At 42.6% G+C, this 26,681-nt stretch overlaps 1 long non-coding RNA gene across 1 annotated transcript in view; it reads left to right on the top strand.

Annotated features, from left to right (window-relative positions):
* Positions 1-21,073: 21,073 nt before the first annotated feature.
* Positions 21,074-26,681, top strand: part of LOC144238611 (uncharacterized) — a 19,009-nt gene continuing 13,401 nt past the window's right edge. The window contains exon 1 of the long non-coding RNA XR_013337167.1: positions 21,074-21,231. This is a non-coding gene — a long non-coding RNA (uncharacterized LOC144238611). The remainder of the gene's footprint in view (positions 21,232-26,681) is intronic.

Raw genomic sequence — 26,681 nt, 5'->3', positions numbered from 1 at the left:
GGGAAGGGGTCCTCGGTGGCTCAAGTTTGTAAGATACATGAGTGCATTTCACCATGAGGTTGCAGTCTGGAAAAACTGCTATTCCAAATACAAGTGATACTTTGTTCATACTTGAAGAGATAAGGGGCGCCTGGGTGGCTCAGTGGGTTGGGTATCCAACTCTTGATTTCGGTTCAGCTCGTTGTCCCTGGGTCATGGTCCCTGAATCATGGGATTGAACTCCACCTTGGGCTCCTCACTGAGCATGGAGCCTGCTTGGGATTCTCTCTCTCTCTCTCTTTCTCTCTCTCTTCCTTCTCCCCTCTCCCCAACTCGTGTGCACTCTCTCTTTCTCTCTCTTAAAAAAAATTTAAGACAAGATGTCTTCTATTTAAAGCATTCCTTCCACTTATGACAATGACCATCCCTGATTACAGTAATTTCCCTTTATTTATTTTGAAGACAAGGAATGAAATAGGAAGTATACTAATTATATATAATCAAAAAAAATTCTCACAACACACAAATTAATTTTCTAGATAGAGTTAGCCAGCTTCTTTAAAGTCTCAAACTTAGGAAAAAAAAAAAAAAAGAAACCCATCCACCTTGGATGGCAATCTTTCCGAAATGAATTACGTATGTAAATGATTTACCAAGGGATTTCAATACTTTGAGGATATAGACATTATTTTCCCCCAGCCACAGCTTTCGTGGTTGGGTTTTTCCCTTCTCCTAATGAAACCCAAGGCAGGATCCATAATTTCTGGTTACTTTCAGTTATTAAAATAGTCAACCAAATTCAAAACTCCTTCAGTCCATGATACAGGCTAGGCTGGGGGGCCAAGGGCTTAGACTGGGTTCTGGGTCACAGTTCTCATGTTCTTTCCTTCTTCCCACCCAGCAGGTTGGGATTGGCTGGGGGTGGAGGGAGCTGTGGGCCCCACTCCAGGAGCGAGCTCTGCTCTCTGATGGAAGATAGAGGAGAAGGGAAGTACCATTGTAGCCCTGTGCACACGGGGCTTCATGAGTAGTGGTTGATATGCTAATGAAATGCTTCTCAGAAACTCATGTGGATGTCTTGCAGCACCACTATATATAGCTGAATATTCAAGTGCAAGCAAACAGATGGGTTTGACATGCTGTTTTATGGAAGTCAGAATCATAGCTCTTTGGCTCACCTTTGCTGTGGTCTCAGCTGGGGACCTAGGCTGACGTGGGAGGCTCCATGTAGGTGGTCATTCCCTTTGGCTGGATGGTCTTTGGCTCCATTCCAGTCTCCTCCGTCACCCAAAGCCCCTCGGAGCAGTAGTCTAATAATGGTCTTCGGCCTTTCCAGCAGTCCACATTGTGAACCTTCTCTCAGGATGGAGCACCCCATCATTTAGCTTGGGGGCCCCCTGGGAAGCCCCACGGCTCTTGCCCTTTCTCTAATTTCCATGCCCTCTCATACGGAGCCATGGGAATGATGAGGTTACTTTTCCCATCTCCCAAGGAGCACAGAGAAGTTGATTAGGTTGGGTCTGCACCCCACTTCTCCCCAGACCACTCTCAAGGTTCAGGACTTGCTGGTCCAGAGCACTCCACTGGACACTAGGCCAAACATTGGCAACAACCACCTTGTGCTTGCATACCCCTGACCCAGAGGATTCATGTCAAGTGTTCCTAAGAATTGTCTCACTGCTCTTTGCTCCTCTTCGTGAAGCCGCCCGCAGGGGATCAGAGGCAAGTCTTTTGTGGACACTGCAACTCCTAGAAATGATTATCTTAGCAAAAAGGAGAGAATTAAGTCAAAGAGAAGAAAAAGAAGGCAGAGTTCGCTGAAGTCCAAATCTGGAAATGCATTGGATCTGAGCAAGAAGTGGAGAGGTATAAAAGTCCTCAGGGAAAGAACTAAAATGTTGTTTCGCTTCCTTCGGACCAAGTAGCTCCTAAAATGTTGGCTCCACAGAAGAAAAGGAAACCCATTGGTACATATGACCTTCCAGATTTCCATTGTTTATGACTGTGTAAGTGCCGTGGTTTTCTCTTTCATTATTTGGGAACCACACTGTATCTCAGCCTTACAAAAGAAAAGTTCCTTATGCATCATGTCTTACAACACAGGAAAATATTACTTCATGGCTGAAAGAGAACTTTCAACCAGCTTGACCTGTCAGGCATTAGTATGTTAAGATTGATGGAGTATTCCTCTGGGAGAAATTAATGAAGATGCATGCATGACTAAAGCGTTTCCTTAGTAGTCTCTCTCTCTCTCTCTCTCTCTCTCTCGTGTGTGTGTGTGTGTGTGTGTGTGTGTGTGTGTGGTGTGTTTAAAACTTTGACTTACATAGATGGTCAATGCCTCAGTCTAGTTAGAAAACGAAATAACAAGACTTTCCATTGAAGAGATAGTCTAACAAACTAGAGTTAGTGCAAACATCTTACATAAGCTATTAAATGTAAACATCTGTCTCAGCACAGTGTAGCACCCAGCAAAGGTTTTTGACTTATTATTGGTCCCGGGATACTCTTATTTTATACTTTCCAATAGAAAACAAATCTTCCTACTCTTGCCTATGATAAGTACTAAGAATATATTAGTTCCATGAGTAAATATACACAATTTTGGTGCATTAAAGCATTAACCAATCTATTGTCATTCAGAGACTAATGAAATACTGGTTGCTATGGTGATATTATGTGGTGAGAATCTCATTATCCTTAGATATCCCATCTGAATGTTCAATGTTTACACACACACACACACACACACACACACACACACACGATGTATCTGCAAAACAGGTAGAAATTCAGATGTAATTATGTGTCACGGTTTATTCTTTATCATAACAGAATAGAGCAGAACAGCAGAGTCCTGGGGCTCCTGGGTGGCTCAGTGAGTTAAGCGTCTGACTTCGGCTCAGGTCATGATCCCACAGTTCATGAGTTCAAGTCCTACATTGGGTGAGCTCAAACCATACTTCAGGTGAGCCACACTTTGCTCGCTTGCTCACTCTCTCTCTCTCTCTTCCTCCCTTTCTCTCTCTCTCTCTCTTTCTGCCCCTCATGAGATTCTCTCTCTCTGCTCTCTCTGCCCCTTGCTCATTTGCACCCTTCACTTATGCCCTCTCTTTCTCTCTCAAAGAAAAAATAACATAGGTCACAGGGCAGACCTCAGGCTAGAGCCTGCAGTGAGGCTGATCCAAGGACATCCACTTTAGTGGAAACTGAAATGTAGTGTTAAGTGGGCACAAGTCTTCACCACCTTCAGGTTTGCAAGGCAGCAGAAAAGTAGCAATTAGTGCTATTTGCAAAACGCTCCCCTGGAAGCAGTCCCTCAGTCTCACACCGTCCCTAAGAATAGATGCAAACACTTGGCCCAGGTCATCCCCGACCCCCATCGACCCCCATCGTAGAAGCTGAGTTAGTGCCCAGTGGTTAGCGCACAAGCCATGGAGCCACGTGTGTGGACCTCAAATTCTGCCACCTCGTCCCAGTCACTAATGGCCATGGAGCCTGCAGTCCATCACTTCCCTCTGTGAACTCCAATCTCTTCACCTGTGAAAGAGGGGCAGGAATGGTATCTACTTCCTGCCAAAGTACGGTGACAACCAATACCTTGTCTTTAGTGCAGTTAAATATGATCAGGTACATACAGGGATAGGTGGAGTGCTTGGATTTCCAGGACTGTCAGATGCTACTGGTTCTTACTTACTTTCTGAGCTACTGCATCCTCACAAATAGCCTGCTTGCTCTCTCTCTATTTCTGGTTGCTGGGCTACTCTCGTGTGGAGTGGGGTTTTTTTTGTTTTGTTTTTTTTCCAGCTTCACAGATTCTCTCTTTCCATTCTTACATTTACCCAGCTGATCCCTAATGATGTTTCCATTCATGTGGGTCTACATCTTGGCTGCCCAGCTTGGTGAGCAGCATCACCAAGATAGAAATAATACCATGTCTTTTATTTTATGACTTAAAAAATGTTTATTGATACATTTTAATTGAGAGAGAAGAGAGCGAACGAGCAGGGGAGGGGCAGAGAGAGATGAAGAAAGAAAATCCGAAGCAGACTCTGCACTGTCAGCACAGATCCCGATGTGGAGATCAATCCCATCAACCATGAGATCACAACATTAGTGGAAATCAAAAGTCGCCCACCTAACCTACTGAGCCATCCAGGCGCCCCTGTTTTATGACTTTTAAAAGCACTTACTAAATACTCGTTGAATTAAGTCCTTCAATGAAGTAGCAATTATAGGACTGACAGCTTAGAGATGATGCCTCTTTAAGTCATAATTTGAACATGTTAAAGGTCTACAAAATTATGAATAATAAGTAATCAAGAAACAAATGATTTTTATTCAAAGGAAGGTTATTTATTTACAAAGCCATAAAAGTAGATGATACCCTGTATGGATAATTATTAGATTTATGTGATCTTGGCTTTCAGAGAAATAATGTGTGATGTTCTGCTTTTTAGTTTGCAATCCAGTCATCCAGAAGCCCAGACAGACCTTGGTAAGTAAAGACAAGTGAAGTAAAATGTAACCAAAATTGGCTGCAATGGACTGCTTACTCAGCTGTTAAGATGGGTACTTTTAAATAAAATGTATGCCTTCATTATAAAAAAAAAAATGAATATGCTGAATTAAAACACGGGCTCTGAAAGAGCAATGGACCAAGAATTAAGAAAGAATGCACAGATATATTCATGATTAAATGGACAGGATCGTTTTAGCCATTTCTGTTTCACCACGGCCCTCCTATAGAGTTCTCCCGTGAATAGAACTTATTGAAAAACAGACCTAATAAGACAAGGGAACCAGAATAGGGGAATCTTTCATTTGCATTGTGAAGCATCAAGAATCTTCACTAATGGTTAGAAAATGCAAGCTATCAATCTGCTTCTGATTCTTTATTATTTTTTTAATGTTTATTTTATTTGAGAGAGAGGGAGAAGGAGAGAGAGAGACAACATGAGCGGAGGAGGGACAGAGAGAGGGAGAGAGAGAATCCCAAGCAGGCTGCATTCTGTCAGCATGGAGCCCAACATGGGGCTCGATCTCACCAATCGTGAGAAATCAAAAGTCAGATGATTAACCGACGTAGCCACCCAGGCACCCCCTGATCCTTTAGATGTATGAAACTGGGGACAGCATCAGCCTCTCTGGAACTTGTCTGATGAAAATGGAACTGAAGAAGTTGAACCTGATGACTTCTAAAGATACTTCAAGTCTACCATTCGACCCAATTTTTGCATGATGTTGGGATTACACTATGTGTTCAAGTGTTTAATTTTAAAGGTTAACACCATTGCATATTTATTTCAGTTGACTCGGGTCATGATCTCATGGTTCACGAGTTTGAGCCCAGTATCAGTCTCTGTGCTGACAGCTCAGAGCCTGGAGCCTGCTTCAGATTCTGTGTCTCCCTCTCTCTCTGCCCCTCCCCAGCTTGCTCTTTCTCTCTCTCTCTCTCTCTCTCTTTCTTAAAAACAAAAACAAAACAAAGTATTATTTCATGAATTGTAGTGGATTGACTACTGTCTAGCTTGGCTATGGGATGAATAATGTTTGAGGGTGGGTTTCACCTTTATCATGACTAAATTCAGAGTATAGACCCTGAAAGTCCTAGTACTTGCTTGGGATCAAGGCACTTTCCTAGATTAGAAAATGAATTGGAAGCCTTAGGGCCATCAGGAAGCTTGACCTGGTGTTCCTTGGCCTTGTCTAAGAAAAAGTCAGAGTTTTCTGACTACTCTTGAATAGCAAGAAATCAGAGTGTGTTCATATGGACATAAGCACGGAGCAAGGAGGGAAATAAGGCCAGCAAGCTTTCTGCCAGCCACGTTTCCCTGGGCTTTGTAAACCTAGATGTTTATATGCTCTGCCAATCCCTCTCTGATTTCTCTTAAGTAGAATTCTACTGTATACAGACTTACTGCTGCATATAACTTTCCCGTAGCTACCAAAATTCCAGTGGGCATAGAAGCAAACCTCAGTCACTCTTATTAGAGAGAATTAGCAAAAGATGGAAGAGGATATAGAGAAGATGAAAGAGGACAAAAATGAAAGAGCCTTCGAAGTAATGATTCAGTGCCATCTTAGGAAGATGAATGAACAAATTAAAATATAGTGTTCCTTCCCCCAAACCATGAAGGCTTATATTTCTCAAAGCCCCTGAGCTGACTTTGGTTCTGGTCATGACGAGCTAACAAGTATCAGAGTCACCCTTCGAACATAAAAACTGTAAAACTGAACAAAATATGTGCAGCAGCAATTTCAGGCCGTGGACAATGGACACCACAAAATTGTGATCTTTGAAAGAAACGAAACAGCACATTCACCTTGCAATCTGCCTAATGGCGTCTTCCAAACTATGCCACAGGAAATGGGACCCAAACAGACAGGAGTGGTCTCACTGGGCCGAGGAAGCAGAGGTCAGGTTCAAGGGCGTTAAAGTGGCAATCGGAGGATAAAACGTGATAGAGGAGGGAGCTTCAGAGAAGGAGCTTCAGAAACCTTGGATTTTCAAAGGGTCCTCTTGAATCTTTGGGTGTGGTCTGCGCAGTGCATGTGCAGGGTGAGAGCTTGCGGGGACAGAGACTCCGTCTGAACAGGACAGAGTCACCATCAGCCATGTGGGGCTGGAAGACAGCTTTCCAACCACCCAGGGGGAAGAGAACTTCCTGAACACCTCCGGCATTGAGCTGAGAGCTTAGAAAGGCCACATCCAGAGCAAGGCCAGCCCAACACCTGACCCAAAAAAGCCTAAAACAAGTCTCAGCAGGATTGAAACAATCCATCTGTAAATCAACTGAATGCTGGAAGTGAACCCAACACTCTTTAAAGAAAAACATCAAAATTCAATGGTAAGTATGTATTTCATACAAAATTCATCATTTTCAAAGTATGTAATAAAAAAATACTAGATGTGGATGCAGCATAGAAAAGTGACTCGTAACTGGGAGGAATAAAAAGTTAATAGGAACAGATCCAAAGATGGCCATGCCGGAATTATTACAACAGGTATGATAAATTTGTTCAAAGATTTAAAGGAAAAGATGAACATGAGATACAGATATGGAATCTCAGCGTAGAAGCCTAGAAATGAAAACTATAATAAAAAGAAGCTAAATGGAAGTTATAGATCTGAAAAATAAGATATCTAAGTCTAAGTATAAGTATATATAATAATATGATTTTATACTATAAGATTTACTACATTGGTTTAATAGCAGATTAGACACTGCACAAGAAAAGGTCAATGAACTTGAACACAGGATAATAGAAATTTTCAAAGCAGAAGCACAGAGAGAAAGAAGGATTTTATTTCAAGTTTATTAATTTATTTTGAGAGAGAGAGAGAGAGCAAGCAAGCGCATGGGAGGGAGAGAAAGAGAGAAACCCAAGCAGGATCTGCATTGTCAGCACCAGAGCCTGACAAGGGGCTCGAACTCACAAACTGTGAGATGATGACCTGAGCAGAAATCAAGAGTCAGATGCTTGACTGACTGAGCCACCCAGCTGCCCTGGGAAAGAAGACTTTTTAAGTTAACTTTAACAGAGCTCAGTGACCTGTGGGAATACATCAAGTAATCTAATATATATACAAAGAGAGTCACAAAAGAAGAAGAAAGTGAGAGACTGAGACAGGGAAAAACATTTGGAGACACAATGGCTGAAAAATTCTGATCTTGTGGAAAAATTTCAACCGAAAGAGTTAAGCATCTCAACCAAACTCATAGAGAATAAACAGAGTGGTGAAGACACCCACACACATCATAGGCAAAATGTTGAAAATCGAATCTTAAAATCAGTTGGTGTGCATAATACACTGTGATAAGGATGTTTACGGTAATGTCTAGGGCAACCATTAAAAAATAAAAGGGAGGTATAACCTAAAAAGCCAACATGGAAGAAAGACTGGTACCAAAGAAACAAACAAAAAAAAAACTGAATTAAAAAAATTAAAGAATGAGATAAAAATGAAACCATAAAGAACTGGATAGTTGGAAAACAAATAGCTCTCCCTCTGCCAACTGTAATGATTCCTGGGGGTAGGTCAGTTCCTGTGGGAAAAGCCCTTACAAATATTATTATATTCACCAAACCACATAAGCCCGGGAGGACGCAAAATTGATAGTTATATCCATGATAATTACATATGAATTAATTCTAATTCATTAATTCTAATATTAAATTAGTATGAATGAGTTTCCAATAATTCCCATGGATGCTCTTGTACACCAAAGAAATTTATAGCAACTTCTTTCCCAGAAATTTCAACAAGAAGCTTGGGAATTGGCCTTGCCTCAGATAAAATATACCTTAAGACTAAGGGTTACTTTCCCCCATAATTGAGGCATTTCTGATTCTGGGTCCGGAAGCTCCACTGTGGTTACTATTGATGAAAAGCTTTCATTGTCACCTTATATTTAAGTTGCCTGGCTTAATGGTTCTGATGCTCCAGTCGCCTACAAGAGACAGCGGAAGATACTAAACTTGAAGCCATACAGACCTGCAGTGAGGGTGTCAGACAGTCCTCTACATGAACTCTGGGATCACCCACCACTTGGGCTGGAGAGAAAGACAAAGAACCAGGTGCAAATGTCCTCAGTGAATGGGGGAGAGTGACCTTCAGGTTGACAGATGGCAGGACTGAGGAACAGGTCATGGGTATTGTAGACGTAAGTAACCCAAGCCTCAAAGCAGGCATTTGTTTACGGTAGAATGAGTTACAGAGGGCACATCGGAAGGGAAGAGTCTGGGCACGGTGAGATCAGCTTAGGGGAGAGAATAACAAGATGGAAGGGGCTTCGTTCTGCTTGTTTCCTTTGATTTTCCTTTTGCACTTACTCACGTTCTATGGAAATTGTTAGCCTGCCCTGCCTGGGCCATGCTAAGGAGGAATCCAGTACATTCTTCTGTCGTTTACAGCAGCGCAGGACGCTGGACGCTGATGGCTTTGATGGGGCAGGCAGTGTCGTGTGGGAGAGCACTGAGACCCATGTGTAGACTCACCCTCTTCAGTATGGAAGACACCTCTCCTACCACTCTTCTCTGCCAACACGGTGAAGGGCCCTGGGTTTCACGCATTGAGGCAAGTTCCTCCTGTGCAGATGACACCTCGGATTTCATTCCATCGCTGCTGCTGTAATGTGAACACAAGCAACTTGACCTCCACGTACTTTGTTATCTCCATCTACGAAGCATGGAGCAGGAGATTTACGAGGCACCCAACTGCTGGGGAGTCTCATGAGACCAAGTCATTACAATGACTTCTATGTCATGTGTGATAAAACAGAATTAGGATTCCATTTCTCCAGCTTTTAAGAGCAATGTGTAATGAAGTCAATGCACCATTTTACAACGACTATAAAATCTAATTTAAATACAAAGTTCAGTTATTTATAAAATTGAAGGAAGTGCCAATGACTTACTAAGTTTCTTTTAACTTTGCTCAAAATGTATGATGCTATTTTCTTGCTCTTTCATGACCTCTCGATAGTCATAAAAGCCAAGATAGTACCTATGTCAAGAATGTCGCAAGTCTATTACCGTTTCTAAAGGTGGTTTTTACTCCATAATCTTGGTAGTATTTCTAAAGAGGCATTAAACATAAGCACTAGACCCTTTCATCTGCTTGGTGACTGATTTCCTTGCTCTCCTGGTGCAATTTAAGATGCTTCACGTTTTAAAACTCACAATGGCCATCGGATTAAGGAAAAACATTTACTCAGCTCCTAATTTTTCCTGGCGTAGAACTTCAGTCCTGGAGTGTAAATTGGACTTTTATGACTTGCCGAAGGTGGCATCCAAGGGGTTGCTATTTCCACCACAGGGCTGTCGCTCTCGTGAGCTCTGGAAACATCTAGATCGCCTCAGACCAAGAGTCAATCAACAGGCCAAGGCGAGCCCAGTTATGTGATTATTTCCCAAATCCAATGTTTTGATGCTTTTGTTTTTCTTTTAAATGTGGCCAAATCCAGACGCCCCTGAGCTCGTGAGCAAAATTAAAACAGATACACACATGGATGCAGAACAGCAGACAACCTCTCTCACACTCAGACATAACACAACTCAATCAGGCTCAGCTGTCTGTATGGCAAAGGTCCTAAAAAAGAGGCCTTGCACAAAGCTTCTGAGGTTGAGAAACCCAGGGCGATGTCGAATAATTTGTTCTTAGTTTGTTTTTCTTTTCCCCCATGGTTCTGATTTTTTAAGTGCAGGGGATTACCCATTGCCTGGAGCTCGTTAATCACAGGAGCTTTTGATTACGAAAAGTGCAATCCACAAGATAGTAAGTCTGAGGACTTGGCAGAGAGGTTCTCTGCCCATCCCTTAAAATGTGCCAGAACCCCCTGAACTCTGCCAACTATGATTACACTTGGCATTAATAGAAGATGCCGAGAGCTATAAGCCTTCCTGAATTTCGCCACCTGGAGCAGATTAAAATCTGGGTCCTGCCAGTGAGGAGGTCTGAGGGATTGGGAATACAAGGCTGTTTTAATCTTTTCCAAGTCAGGCTGTTTAGAAATATCCATACATCAAATGTTCATGGATCTCATACAATTTCCTCCTCATGGGAGAATTCAATTACCAATAACACGAAGTGGGATTAGCTTGTTGTGGTGAGCCATCTGCAGAGAGGAGATTCACCAGCCCCGGGAAATATGTTCGGAGCTTTGCCACCATGATTTTGAAGGCGTTGCTGAAGGTGCTCAAAGGCACAGTGATGTTTCCTCTGAAAGCCTTGTTCGGTTGACCCAATTAAAATGCAACAGGAGGAGAATCTAGACTCCCTCCTTGCTGAAATATTCTTCTGCCCCAGAAGGGTGATATTTGTGTTTTAAGGACTGGCTTGGGTGCTTGTAAAGCTACAACAACAAACAAACAGCAACGACAACGACAACGAAACAGTGGAAACTGTCCTAAAAGTGTAATGTATGTGGGTAAACAGGAAGGCTCGTGAAAAGGAAAAAGAGTGGAAGGAGGGACTAACACGGAGATTACTCTGAGTCAGACTTCAGCTCTCTGGATCATTCTGGAGTGTCAGCTAAGGGCTGACTCCCTTAAAGAACATAGAAGCGGGGCGCCTGGGTGGCTTAGTCGGTTGAGCGTCCGACTTTCGCTTAGGTCATGATCTCACGGTTCGTGGGTTCGAGCCCCGCGGTGGGCTCTGTGCTGACTGCCAGCTCAGAGCCTGGAGCTTATTTCAGAGTCTGTATCTCCCTCTCTCTCTGACCCTCCCCTGCACACGCTGTCTCTCTCTCTCTCCTAGAAATAAATAAAAATATTTTTAAAAAAAAGAACATAGAAGCAAATTTAGATTGGGTTCGGCAAGTAGAGGATTTGGAGGAGCACAGAAGGCAAAGGAAGCCTTCACATTTTCACAGGAAAGAAAATGAATCAGTACAGTCTGGGGATAGAGACGAGATGGTGCATCAAAGGCCAACCCAAAGTTCCTGGGACCAACACAGGTCATCTGAAAGGATGCCAGTCCTCTCCCTCTAGAGGGGGGATTGAACCTCAGTGAAAACGTAAGTGCCAGGCACACCAATGTGGCCAGGAAATTTTTATGATATGGGGACAGAACCAGATAGATCAGGAAAATAACAGATTATTGGCGTGCATGAGTGGCTCAGTCAGTTGAGCAACTGACTTTGGCTCAGGTCATGATCTGGCATTCGTGGGTTCGAGAGTTGCATTGGGCTCTGTGCTGACAGCTGTGAGCCTGGAGCCTGCTTTGGATTCTGCATCTCCCTCTCTCTCTGCCCCTCCCCTGCTTGCACTCTGTCTCTCTCTGTGTCTCAAAAAATAAAAAGTTAAAAACTTCTTTAATGTAAAAAAATTTTTTTTGAGGAAAATAACAGATCATTTTAAAATTAGTTTTACTAATTATTTACCATCCTCACAATTAAAATTACTGACAAACCACACAGAGTGTCTTCTTCCATTTATAAATAAATTATATACATCCAAATAATAATGAAGCCATTAAAATTACAATATATAGCTACATCGCTTGATGTAGTACAATGTACTAAAAGCAATGTACATAAAAGCTTCTAGACTCATTTGGTGTGACTAGCATAAATTTGATGTTAAAACCAGCCAATGGCACCATAAGAAAGGAAGATAACAAAGTGAACTCAGTTTTGAATATACATGTGAAAATGCTACATAAAATATTGGCAAACTATCTAAAAGTGTGTAAAAAAATACATCATGACCAAGTTGAGCTGATCTCAAGTCTTCAGTGATGGTTTACCCCTAATAAGAAATCTATTACTGTAATATACTACCTCAACATAGTAAAAAACAAAGGCCATACAGTCATCTCACTAGATACGGGAAACCCAACACATAAAAGTCAACACACACCCATGAGAAAAACTCTTAGTACTCTAGGGATAGAAAGGAGCATCTCCATTCTAGTAAAGATTACCAAAAATTGACAGCAAACGTCATGTATATTGGAGAAATATTAGAAGTATTTCCTTTAGAGTCAGAACAACATAAGGGTGCCTGGTATCAATATATCTATTTAACATTAATGAAGGTCCAAACAAACAGAATAAGAAACTAAAGATATAAAGACTAGATAGAAAGAAAGATGATCTAACTATAAGATCATTTTCATAGAAAATTCAAGAAACTCTTCAAGACAAACTGTTGAATGTAAGAAGACAGTCTGGAAAGATTACTGGAGAAAATATCGATATGCCAAAATTACATCCAAATCTACAAATAATAAATAATTAGAATATGTAATTAAACATACAATAGCAACAAAAGCTACTAGGTTTCTTGTAGCAAACAAAGTATGGCAACCCGTCTATTGGCAATAGCATAAAACTATGAAAAAATACAAAAGAAAACCTAAATAAATGAAGAGCTACATTACTTTTATCAATATTATCAAAAATATATATTGTCTACCCCTTGGTTTATAAATTCAATGCAATTCCAACCAACATTCCAATAGAGTTATTTTCATGCAGGTAAATATATGGAAGGTGATTCTGTATTTTACTTGGATGAATGAAAAGCCAAGAATAGCCAATGCATTTTTTAAGAAAGGAGACTTATATTTGCTAAATTAAAACTTAATATAGAATTGTAGTATTGAACAAAATAAAATGACAGTGCTGAAACAGTGTGGTGCTGATAGAGGGATAAACACAGAGGCCAATGCAACAGAACAGACTCTGTAATAAGTGGTTTAGTAACTGAACATTTAGGGGCGCCTGGGTGGCTCAGTCAGTTAAGCGGCTGACTCTTGGTTTCAAGCGTGGGTCATGATCTCATGGTTTCTAAGTTCGAGTCAGCATTGGGCTCTGTGCTGCCAGAGTGGAGACCGCTTGGGATTCTCTCTCTCCCTCTCTCTCTGCCCCTCCCCTGCTCATGCTCTCTCTCTCTGTCTCTCAAGATAAATAAATAAACTTAAAAAAAAAAAAGAATGTTTATAAGTAGTTCCGACAATTGGCTCTCTGTACAGAAGAAGACGAAATTAGACCCTTACTTCATACACAAGAATTTCAAGTGGGCTAAAAACTCAAGTGTGAAAAATAAGACTTTAAGCTTCAGAAGGTAACATAAAAGAATGTCATTATTACATAAGATCCATTCAAATAAATAAGATAGATTTTCAAAATCCATACAGGTAAAATTTTAAAACAAAATATTAAGGAAAATGAGTTGGAACAGGATGCATACAGTATGATGACAACAGTGTACACTGTGGAATATTATACCCAATCCATACGCATATGGGAATAAACACAATAAGACAACACAAACAAACTATAAAGGTAAAGGTAGATAATTTGACTACTTACAAATGAAAACTTCTCTACATAAGATATAATGAGCAAAGTAACCACCCAATTCACATTATGGGAGAAAACAATTGAAACCCATACAATCACAAAAAAATTGGTATGCATAATTACAAAGGATTCTAACAAGCTTTAATAGAAAGAAAAACAACCTAACACAAAAAGAGATCAGAATGTACCCAATACACAGACAGAAAAAATTTAATGGGTAGTAAACATCTGAAAAGATTCTCAACCCCATTAACAATCCAGGAAATGAAAATTAAGAAACCCCATTTTGTACCCATTGTGTTGGTAGAAATTAGTAAACCTCATAATACTAAATATTGGCAAAGATGTGGGGAAACAAGGAGTCATACATAGTGTTGGTCCAACCACTTTGAAGAGCAATAGAGAAGGCCTGCAAAAAAGCTGAAGATGTACATTCTTTCACCTAACGGTTTCCCTTCTGGATGTGTAGACTAGAGGAATCCCACAAACAAGGTTTATACAAAGTTACGCATTCATAGCGTGGTTGCATGGTTTGTAATAGCTGAAGAATGCAAACATCCTATTGTCTCTAAGTAGAATAATGAATATCCTCTGAGTTATTGATACACTATATTCTATACAGTAGTTAAATGAATGAACTAAATCTATAGCTATCTCTCCGTCTTTCTCAATAACTCTTTAAAAAATAAAATACTGAATGATAACACCGAGTTGTAAAACCACACTAACAGTAGGATACCTCTTATGTGAGATTTAAAAAGACCCTAAAATGCAGTTTAAAGGGTTTTAGGATGGAGTTATTTGTATCCAGTGAATGGTTCCCAACGGAGGATGAATTTGCCCCCAGGGACATTTGTCAATGTCACAGCTAGGCGGAGAATGCTATTGGCATCTAGTGGGTAAGAAACCAGGAATGCTACTAAATACTCTACAATGCATTCATTGTATAACAGTTTCCCCACCCTCCCTCCAACACAAATCAATGGATTATTTGTCCCCAAATGTCTGAAGTTCTGAGGTTGAGGAACCTTCCTCTAAATCCATCCTATCTAAATCGGAGAATGGGGGTGGGCGGTGCGGTCACCCAGGTTGGAGAGGAGTTTATTCTTTAATGAAAAATCAGAGTATAGGTCAAGGAGAAAGGGAAGTATTTAAAACATATCAACCAGTGTATATATGAAAAAGGTTAAAAATATATATCAACATATTACCAGTAAAATTTCTGAGATAGTCCTTAAGAATTTTTTTTTGCATCCTTCTATTTTCTAGTTTATCCAAAAGGAACATGAGCATTTGTGAAATTAAAATGAAAATCCTTTGAAACTACAAAAAAAATGTAACTTTTCACTAAAAAATATCTTCTCCAAAATTTTATGCTTCAGACCACGGTTTCATAGTACACACATTTGCATGTTATTATTCTTGGGTATCACCTATTTTGTCTTCTACCTTTCCCCTCGACATTATTTCATATGTCTTAGGCTCTAAATCCAGATAATCTTCATAGTTGATGTTTTAATGGCTCTCTAATGTTTCACTGTATTTCTATGTCAAGATTTACTCAGCCATTTCCTGGCTGTTAATGATGTTAGACCCTTCTACCATTGTGAAAAGCATAGCTTCAAATGTCTTTGCAAAAACTGGGTATTTTGCCTTCTTGAACTCTCTCCTTAGGATTTGCTCTCCAAAGCAGATTTGCCAAATCAAAGGACATGACGAAGTTCAGTGATCCTGAATGCATGTTGTCAGATTTCTTTCCAGAAAAATGATGCCACGTCCTCATACTCAGTGTGTGAGTATACCTGAGTCCCCAAAGGACAATCAACTTTGGTTTAAAAAACCTGTTATTAATAATTTAATATGTATAAAGTCATATTAGGCTATTTTAATTTGCAATTCTTTCATTATTAGGGAAGCTAACCATCATTCCCAACGTTGGTTCACTATTTGTATTTTCCCTTGTGCAAACCATCTGCTCAGACACTTTTACCATCTGTCTAGTCAGATCTGAGTTTGCCCGTATAGATAATATTAATTTCCCTTATATTACAATAGCCAATGTTTATAGGTGATTATAATGTTTCCCTGTTATTTTCCTTTTTATTTTTCCAATGTGGGACTGTGCTGGTTCATTTTATGTATCAGTTTGACTGGGCTACGAGACACCCACATAACTAGTTAGACCTTATTTCTGGGTGTGTCTGTGAGGGCGATTCTAGACTGGGATTAAGGTTTGAATTGGTGGGCTGGGGAAAGGCAGTGACTCTCCCCAGCGTGGGCCAGTATCCAATCACTGGAGGCAGAGAAAGGTTGACGTGTTCGTAGCCTGGCTGCTTCAGCTGGGTCATGGGTCTTCTTCCCACGCCCGGGGGCACATCTGCTTCTGAACACTCTCCATCTCTCTGGACTTGAACTACGGGCTTCCTGCTTCTCCAGCCTACAGACTTCTCCATCTCCATAATCACGTGTGCTAGTCCCTTCCAATAAGTTTCTCTATATTATATACATCTCCCACTGGTTCTGTGTCCCTGGAGAACCGTCACTAATACAGGCATTAATCGTTTATTGTTTTGTATTTTGTGGTCAGTATGCATGCATTTTAAAGTGTTTTTTAATCTTTTAAGTTTATTTTGAGAGAGAGAGACCATGCACATGCGTGAGTAGGGGAGGGGCAGAGAACGAGACAGAGAGAACCCCAACCAGGCTCCATGATATTAGCGCGGAGCCCAATCCAGGCCTGAACTCATGAGCCATGAGATCACGACCTGAGCCAAAATCAAAAGTCAGATGCTTAACCGACTGAGCCACCCCACCCGCCTCCGGCACCTCCAGCATTTTAATTTTCCTGTACCTGAACCTGTTGATATTTGCATTGGTTCATTGGAAATTCCTTTTACTGCTTCTATTTCTCTCCAAATCCTTTTCTTCCCCAGTGGATATGTATAGTCTTGTTTTCTTTCAGAGATACATACACATGTATATGACACTAAATTTAACTCAAAAATTATTTCTTTTGCTTGAAATAAATTAGCACTCGAAACCTTAGACTCTAAGGTTATTTTCCTGTATTGTCGGTCACTTTCCCCCAAAACACACCTTGAATAAGTTTATATTCCATTGTTCATAATAGATTAAATATATATTGATTTGAAGAATCTCTATGTATCTCCCAGCCCTAATTTTTGGTTAGTCCACTTTGATAAATACTGTTTCCTAAAAAGGCATTTTAATATATGGTACAGCCATATAGTATTACAGAAGTATTTGCCCCCACCTATTTTAGTGATTTTGTCAATCTCAACCAAGTAACCCATTGGAATCATAAATGATGTTGCTTAAATCTATACATTAACTTGAATGTTGTTTTAATCTTCAGCTTTCTGGTCAGCACGAGAGTATAACTCTTTCCATTTTTCACCAAAAATCGTAGGGTTACAGACTTAAAGGAGTTCAGATTTCATTCAATTTCTAGTTCTAGACCACCCCTCCCTACACTTACGCCATTTTACATAAGCGTAAAATGATGATCAGACCAAGGCCCCCAAAACCTGTATCTGGTTAGGGAACAGCGGAAAACAAGACCCAGGGCCTATCTCATTCTGCTTTCCTATCACACCATTGGTTCAAGTCTCCATTTACTCCCTTTAATGCTTTAAAATGCTTGCAAATGTCAGTTAGATACATCCCAGTTGGTTCATTTCTAGGACTTTTCTAAGACTGCCATAGGAAAAAGAAAGGCATTGTTACTGAGTTTTACTCAAGGGGGAGAAAATGCACACAGCTTATTCCATTTCTTCATCCTTAAATGGGTTTTTGTTTTTGTTTTTATTTTTGCTGTTGCTGCTGTTGTTGTTTTGTAGGAGAAAGCAAACTGACTTCTGAGCTGATCTTCCATTTTCCAGGCCCCTCTATCTTTTTAAGGGTTTTATTATGAACAATAGTTTCTTGTGTACTGCAGTCTGCAGGGAAGTGTGTTAGATACACAAAGAGATAACGTTACAGATCTTGTCTTTCCAAGTGAGTCTCACAATCAAATTCAGAAGGCCAGATACAGGGTGTACCAGTTGCATAGAATGGAAAATCCAAGTAACAGTGCTTTAAAGAAAAGATGGACTTGTCTCTCCATGTAATGAGAAATCTGAAGATAGGCGATCCATTCCATTGGTTACATGGGGTCATCAGACCCAGGCCAACTTCTTGACTTCTACTTTGATATCAGGGTGTGGGACTCATGATCATTTATATCAGAAGATTGCTAGGGCTCTAGCCATCATCCACTAATTTCAGAAAGACAAGGAGAGAAAGAAAAGGAAGAGCAAAAATCCAGTGCTAACCAAGTCAGATCTTTAACTGGTTTCCCCGGAAGCCTTCCCGATGTCTGCTTTTGTCATTGCACAGAACTGCATCAAATGAACACCACTAGTAACAAAGAAACTGGTGAATGAAACATTCTAGCTAGGCACATTGCTGCCCTCAATAAAATCAAAGATCTTTCTGTAAATAGAGGAGAATGGATATCGGGCAGGCAGCTTGTAGTCTCTACCATTCAGTGTATGAGGTAAAACGTTATCTAGCGTTTTCTTTAGACCAGGGTTTTCCGTTTGGCTAATGAAAGATTACTGCACGGTCTTCACGGTTAAGTTGGACTTAGACAAATGGTCGAGGACAGAGGGGGCATTTCAAAACACGAGAAAGGGCCTGAGCAAAGAGTTCTCATAGCAGGTGTATGGGAGAATGGCAGTAGGGAGGGAGGGACCCCCTCCATGTTTTTGGAATGTCTTTTCAAAGTGTGAGTGTGGGGTGCACGGAAATGCAGGGTGAATTGGTTAGCAACTCTGCTTACCCAGCAGTGTTCTCCTCATGACATCTTCATAACAGTAACTAACATGTATTAAAACCAGCTATACCCCACAGGATTTCTTTTTTTTTTTAATTTTTTAATGCTTTTTATTTATTTTTGAGAGAGAGAAACAGCATGAGCAGGGGAGGGTCAGAGAGAGACAGATACAGAATCCGAAGACAGGTTCCAGGCTCTGAGCTAGCTGTCAGCACAGAGCCTGATGCGAGGCTCGAACCCACTGTGAGATCATGACCTGAGCTGAAGTCGGACGCTTAACCGACTGAGCCACCCAGGCGCCCCTAGATTTCTAAGTGTTTCAATATACATTGTCTCTAATCCTTGCAGTATCCCCAGTTTAGGGATAAGGAAACTGAATATTTGACCAAGGTCATGCATCTTAGGAATGTAAGACACCTCAACTGGGTCTTAGGCCAGTTCACAATGTTAAATTTATTTCTTGGGAATAAATGTATTTATTGGGATGGGATGGTGAAGATGGGCTGGTTGCCCTTCTGCTATTTCTTGAATAGTTTCTAAAATCTAAACTTTAGGGGGACTTTACAAACTCTTCAGTTTACTAGCAATGTGACCATGGACAAGCTACTTAATCTCCCTGAATCTGAATCAAATACGAAACCAGTCAGACATTACAAGAAAAGAATACTACAGACTGCTATCCTTCACGAACACGGATGCAAAACTCTAAACAAAATTGTTAATAAAATTACATAAATAAAAGTTTTAAAAATACAAACTATAGTTTCTGATCCAGCATATATATGTGTGTATAGAGATCTGTATCTGTAACTTTATAAATCCTGGATCCATTCTTTTATTTATTTACTGTAATTTTGAAAGATCTACCTAGGAGGTTCCCACCAGTGAACTAAGCACCATGCAGTGTTGAAGGAGAATGTGCAAGGCTGAAACCTACAGTATTGGGCTAGGGAAGTTAAAGAACAAGAAAAAAGGCTTCAAATGCATTTTGAAAGCTAACAATTGGCTTGTTAGTTTCGCCACCACTTCTGAGTTGAAATTGTGCAGTAAGAGCTCAAAAAGCTGCACAGGGTTATTGGAAGCTCATTTATCAAAATTCAAAAGAGAGGGAGGGGGGATGGCAGGAGAAATCTCAGAGCACACAGAAAGCTGATGCATTTTGAGTAAATGAGCATACACTAAACAGTACATTCAAGCAGAGTGGCGCAGCAGAAGCGTGCTGGGCCCATAAACAGTATATCCAAGCTCTGCGGGTACTGACTGGAGGAAGGGAGATGCTTGGTGCTGAATGTACCCCCCAGATGATACTTTGTATAGTACCTTTCACATGGAAAGTATAAGAATTAGGAAAATTTTGACATTGGAAGGTGTGTGTGTGTGTGCACACGTATCTATCTATATTACCTCTATCTATATCTATCAAGAAAATCTCAGGAACATCCTTCTGACTTTTCTTGTCTCCCACTTGGTGACACCTGGCTTTGGGAAGCCACACTTCTGATCCTGATTCCTACATACTGGTTGGTTGTATGATGTTGATAAACCACTAGCCACACTGGCCCCATTTTCCCCATGAACAACCAACGTAAGGCAAGTGGCCAGTTGATCTTGGAAGCACCTTCTAGCTCTAAACTTAGGCATGGCCTAAAGCGAGTGATCTCTGCCACTTGGATCCCAAGCACACAGCATATACTCAAAGTAATCACATTATTTTAATACAAGTTGTATATATACAATCTTATAAGCTGGCATACAAAACACTGGGAAAATTACATCATTGGAATTATCCAAAAGGAGGTTGGTCACTTTAACATTGCAGTGCTGTGACATCTTCGGTAACATTATTTACCCAAGAGAAAAGAAAGCCACAAAGGTTTGTACAGGAATGTTCCTAGCATCTTTATTTCTAATACGGAAAAATTGAAAACAAGATACATATCTACCAGTAGGTGACAAGGTAAGTACATTGTGTAATATCCGCAATTGGTATACTACTCAGCACGAACAAGGATTCCATTTATACGCAACTCAGGAAAATGCAAAATAATCTATAGTTCCACAATATATACAATTCTAGAAAATGCGAAGTAAAACAGATCAGTGTTTGGAGGGGGACGTGGTGGGCGGGGTGGTGTTGGGAAGTGGAGTGGGGAAAGGTGGTGGAGGGCAGCGCCGGGGGAGAAGCAGGAAGGGGAAGGAGCCCGAGAGGGGAGTGCGCACGCTGGAGCAAGCAGGAGGGTCGAGCGGTGCGAAGGGGATGGGACCAGGGAGGGCCCAGGGGAGGCCGGTAAGGGCAGCAGCAGGAAAGGGGTAGAAGGAGGGACTTAGGAGGAGGAGGAGCCGGGNGGGACGCGCGAGGGAGGAGGCGGGGCGTGCTAGAGAGAAGGCGGGGCCAGTGAGGGAGGAGGCGGGGCGTGCTAGAGAGAAGGCGGGGCGCGCGGGAACTGCTTGAGTCTGTGCGGTCAGGCCCTGCAACCGGCGTCATGGCGCGCCTGCTCCGGGCGTTCGCGGGCCTGCCCTTCCGAGAAATGTCCCCGCGGACCATAGGGGGCCGAGCTGACAGCCGCGGCGCCGGCACCGGGCCGGGTCACGCAAACGCAGGTAGGACGCGGGCCGTGACTCTTCCTTCTCGAGAAACTTGTGGGGTGCTCCCCTGTCTGCTGTCTAAGACAGTGGGTTGTATACTTGGTCGGACGTGGGTGGGTGTCACTGAATTGTTCCTTCGTGAAATGTCGGGCTCAGGAGCCCCTGACGCTTGTCCCCGGACTCCAGCCTAACAATCGCGGTGGTTGGGTCAGCGACCTGACCCCGTGCGCTCCCTCCTGGGAGCATGCCCCTGACCTGGGGAGACGTGTGGGCTAATAACTCGTTCCCCTTTAGACTGATAATCATTGATCGTCAATGGCTGTGAGACAGACCGGTGAAAAGTGTGTGTGTGTGTGTGTGTGTGTGTGTGTGTGTGTGTGTGTGTGTGTGTGATGTGTCTGTGTTTCTTTAAAATGTCTTTGGCTCCTCTGTTGGATGAAATGCACATTTGCATTTCATCGTTTAGTATGAAGATAACATATTATATGTCCATTGAAGAAATGTCAAGGTACCTGTCGCCTCTGAAATGTGCCAATCACTTGGAATTCTTTTTATCCCCGTAAGTTTTCAAAACACAGTTTTAAATAAAGAAAAGCACAGGCAATGTGGAGCAGTCGCTGATCAGGCATGACTTCCAGTCATGGCCTTCAGCACCCCCTGGTGGCTTGGTCAGTCAGTCTGATGATACTGTTGCCTACCTACTGTGTGTCAAGCCTTGGCTTCCTGAGAACCACGGGTGACCGCAGCATCACACTTGTGGGCCGGAGCTCTGCTCTTAACCTTTTATAGGATAGTGGTTTCAATGGAAACTTGTCTTTTAGGTTTGTACTGGTGTTGTCAGAAATAGCCGCAATGACTTGCCTTGGGATCTAAAGTCTTCAGCAACATTTAAAATTTGGCCAGACACCAATGCATAACAGAAGCTTTATAACTTCTCAGGCACCCCCTCCTGGGAACCTTTTCTGAGGAAATAATTCAAAAGAACAAAGCTACATGTACAAAGATGCTTTTAACAGCACTAGTCTTCAGAACCAGAAGCTGGCTGTAAACCAAATGTCCATCAATTAAGGAATGCTTAAGTAAACCAGAAAAGTTCAATTCAAAAACGCTATTAGGTACCCATTAAAAATTATAGTCAGGTAATAGTTTGGTGTTGACAGTGCCACTTACTGGTTCCCTGTCCTTGGACATGTTCTGAACTTGGTAAGCTTAGACCTGTGTTTTTCATCTATAAAATAAAGGTTCAAGATCAAAGCATCAGCATCAGGGTTGGTTTCTCTGGAGGCTTCTCTCTTTGGCTTGCAGATGGCGTTTTCTCTGTGCTCACACAGCCCTGGAGTCTCTTCCTCCTCCTGTGAGGATACTGGTCAGATGGGGCCTCATTTTAACATAATCACCTCCTTAAAGGCCCCATCTCTAAAATACAGCCATATGGGTTAGGGTTAGGGTCCACCCATAGGACCTCATTTGCCCTTCTCTCTTTAAAGGCTTTATCTCCAAATATAGTCACGTTCTGAGGTACTGAAGATTGGGACTTCAACATCCAAACTTGGGGAGGAAACAGTTCAGCCCCTAACACCATGGCTGAAGAAACCTCTGTATGTGATGCAGACCTGATCCTGACCCCAGAGCATCTTGTTGTCAAGGCAGAGTCGGTCTTCTCTTGATAGAGTCTTCTAGGCTGCAGATTTACAGTTAAATGTTGCACACTTGGTACTTGAAGAGCAACTAGTCTGAACATAGTTACTTCCCCATGAAACCATTCACACAGGTTGTGGAAAAGGTACATACAGACAAGGATTAGAAGAGCCATGAAAAATGTACTTTTTTTTTTTTTTTTTAGAGAAAGCATGCCAGTGGAGGAGAGGGGCAGAGGGAGGGAATGAGAATAGTCAGCAGGCTCCACACTCAGTGCAGAGCCCGATGTGGGACTTGATCCCATGACCCTGGGATTGTGACCTCAGCCGAAATCAAGAGTCAGCCATTCAACCAACGGAGCCACCCAAGCACCCCGAAAAATGTACTTATTTAGATAAAGGAGTAATTCTTTCATCTCACAATTTAACAAAAAAATTTTTAATGTTTATTTTTGAGCAAAAGAGAGTGGGAGAAAGGCAGAGAGAGAGGGAGACACAGAATTGGAAGCAGGCTCCAGTCTCTGAGCTGTCAGCACAGAGCCCAACGCAGGGCCTGACCTCACCAGCGGTGAGATCATGACCTGAGCCAAAGTCAGACGCTTAACCGCCTGAGCCACCCAGGTGCCCCTTTTGTCTAACAATTTAAATATTAGTTTTAAAGGTTAAGCTAAAAAAAAAGAGGAGAAGGGGAGTGTCTGGAAAGAAGTAGTCATTCTAGTAGGTGTGCTAAAATACAGAGCCATAGGAGAGGGATCTGGCGGCCCATTCAGGATTCAGACCTTGGGTTTGAAGCCGAAGTGTGCGAGTCCCACTGAACGTTAGCCCTTCTAGAACTCCCTCTTTCTGGAGTCAGCAGTCATACTACATACGGGAGACTCTAAAGACGATGGTCCCAGGAGACAATAGTGGTTTCTTTCCCTCTAATCCATTCCACTTCCTCCCCAAAAGGAGAAGGGAAGATAATAGCAACTTCACAGACTGTAAATCTTAGTCCCAAAAGTCAGTTCTCGTCTTAGAATTCCATAGAAATAATAAAAAGATCTTTGCCAAAGGCAAGAATATAGGTGGAGTGACGTGGCAGGACCGATACTTGACGGGGAAGGAAAGTGTTTTCAAGGTGCTCTCCCCTCCTTTCCATAACCCGCGGCAGGGACGGCCCGGGCTCTGGTTTCCCACATTTCCCTCAAGACCAGTTTAGCTTCTGGCAGAAGAAGTCAGACCCTCCTAGCAAATCCTGCTCTTGCTCTTGCCTTTTTTTTTTTTCACTATTTGAAGTGGCCTTTGTGTGACCGGCCCCAGCTCACGTCACACAGACACATTGGATCTGGACAGCTTTTGGATCTTGCCCTTGTGTGAAGGCTTACAAAATATGGTTATGCCCATCTGTCAGTCTGTTAAACTGCCCAAAATGGAATGTCCTCTACTTCCCTTGTGGTTAAACACATCGTTCCAGTAAAACCAGTTCTGATCCCACTTGGTCTTAAAACAACAAGAACACCTTTCCCTGCTAACCCCGCCTGAAAAGATTTCACAGTGTCTCCACCACTCAGTAGTTAAGCTGGCATTGCTTTGTAAGACTCTTTTATTGTCCCCTCGAATAGTCATCTAAAGCTTACATAGTCAATAAAATTTTCACAACTTAATCTCCTGTATTTTATCTACCCAAGGTCAAGGTCAAGAACAGCTCCACAGCTCTCCCCTTTCTCTCCTAAATCATCAACTTATGCTCTTCAGTGGATCATTCCTGACAGCGTGATCATTCCCGACAGATTACTGTGATCTTTCTCCTCTTAAAGAATGCTTTTGACCTTACTTCCCACTCCAGCTACCTCCAGATCTCCTAAGGGACCAACCTGTTTGCACGGTCTCCCTTTCCTTCCTCCTATTCTGCATCAGATCTATTCCAGTCAGATTCACACACGCGTGTGCGCACGCACACACTCACACACACACGCCCCTCCCCCTTACCTACTCTTTTTTTCAGGACACCAGGGACTGCCACATTGCTAACCCCAATGGTTAATTATCGCCGTTTCTTTCTAGGACAGCACATTCTTGCGGTTTCCTTCCTCCCTCTCTGTCTGTGCGTCCCCATCTCCTCAACCTGTTTATCTTGGAGCGTCTCCAAGTCCAGCCCTTGGGCCTCTGTGTTCTTTCCACATGCACTGACTCACGGATATTCTAGGCTCATGGCTTTAAATAACGTCGTAATGCTGTGAAGCGGTCCCAAATTTACGTTTCCACCTTGGCCCTCTCCCCAGCTCCTAAATCCATGTGTCCACCTGCCTGCTTGACATCTCCATTGGAATAATGAACTGGCATCTTTATTAACAAGCCTCCAAACCGGTTCCTCTTGCACACTTCCCTGTCTTCCCCTGCTCACACCTAGAGCCTTGGAATAGTGCCCCCTTGACTGTGTTCTTTCTCTCATACTTNGGGTGGGGGGAGCGCATGGGTGGCTTAGTCGGTTAAGTGTCCGACTCTCGGTTTCGGCTCAGGTCATGATGTCACAGTTTGCGAGTTCGAGCCCCGCATCGGGCTCCATGTGGACAGCGTGGGGCCTGCCTGGGATTCTCTCTCTCTCTCCCTCTCTCTCTCTGCCCCTCTTCTGCTCTCTCTGTCTCTCAAAATAAATCAACTTTAAAAATTTAAAGAAAAAAAAATACATCTGGTGAGTGACCTCTACAAGCTTGCCTACTGCTGCTACCCTCACCCCACACTCTTCCTTCTCTTGGCCAGGTTGCTGTAGTGCCCCCTGTACTGGGTGCCCTTCTATAGCCTTCACCCTGCTTCACTTTTTTTTTTTTTTTTAGTAAATCAACCAAAAATCCTTTTAAGTGTGTCAGATCATGCTTTGCCTCTGCTTACCTTCCAGTGACTTCCACACTCAGAGTAAAAGCCACCATCCTTATGGGGTCCTTCAAGGCCCTTGGTAGTCTCCGCCTACCCCATTAGCTCTCTGCTCCCCCTCCTACATACTTTCCTGCCCACTCCACCCATTCCTCTGGCCTCCNTCTCTCGCCTACATGCTCTTCTCCTAGCTATTCCCATGGCGTGTTTTCTTATTTCCCTGTGACCACATTGAACAGTTCGGGGCAGTGAGGAAAAAAAAAGCAGTGCAAATTGGGGGGCATTTTGTAACAGGGGACTCATCATAATCTCTACTGGAGGTAACGGTGGCCTGAGCCAAGGAAGTGGCAGATGAGGATGAGTAGATCCTAGAGTTATTTAAGAAGTAGAGCCAACAGGGCTTGGGGTGAGGAAGAGGAAGGAGTCACGGAGGATGGCCTGGCGCTCCGGGTTAAAGCGTGGGATCAGAGAGCTGGAGCACATGAGAGGGGGAGCAGACCAGGGTCCGGCGGGGCAGGAAGGAGGCATGAAGTCCTTTCGCGTATGGTGTCTGAAACGGGACATCCTCAAGACACCCATCTGTGGCTGTATGCGGATCTGGAACCCAGCAGAGAGCTAGGATGGAGGGCGAGCCAGATTTGGGAGTCTCATCATGTGGGGAGAACGTAAGCTACTCAGTGGACAAAATCACCCACGGGCAGGTGTGATGTGGTGACAGAAGCGAGCCTGGGATGGCCAGACTCATCCGAAGGACGCCAGTGTTCCAGGGATGGCTGAGGGAGTGGGGCTGAGGAAGGATGCTGAAAGGGAGCGCTGGGACAGCCCAGAGGAACGGGTGCTGGGGAAACCAAGGGAAAGAAAAGGTACCAAGTGTCAGTACTATGGGGAAACGTGAGACAGGGGTGAAGCGGGTTTCCCGGAGAAGTTCTCAGTGGACTCTCTGAGGATGCAGGCAGAGCGGGGGGGGGGGGGGGCTGG

Source organism: Crocuta crocuta, unplaced genomic scaffold (genome assembly GCF_008692635.1).
Source record: "Crocuta crocuta isolate KB4526 unplaced genomic scaffold, BGI_CrCroc_1.0 scaffold96, whole genome shotgun sequence".
NCBI lineage: Eukaryota > Metazoa > Chordata > Mammalia > Carnivora > Hyaenidae > Crocuta > Crocuta crocuta.
Note: the sequence above shows the minus strand (reverse complement) of the source record. Positions and strands in the feature narration are given on the sequence as shown.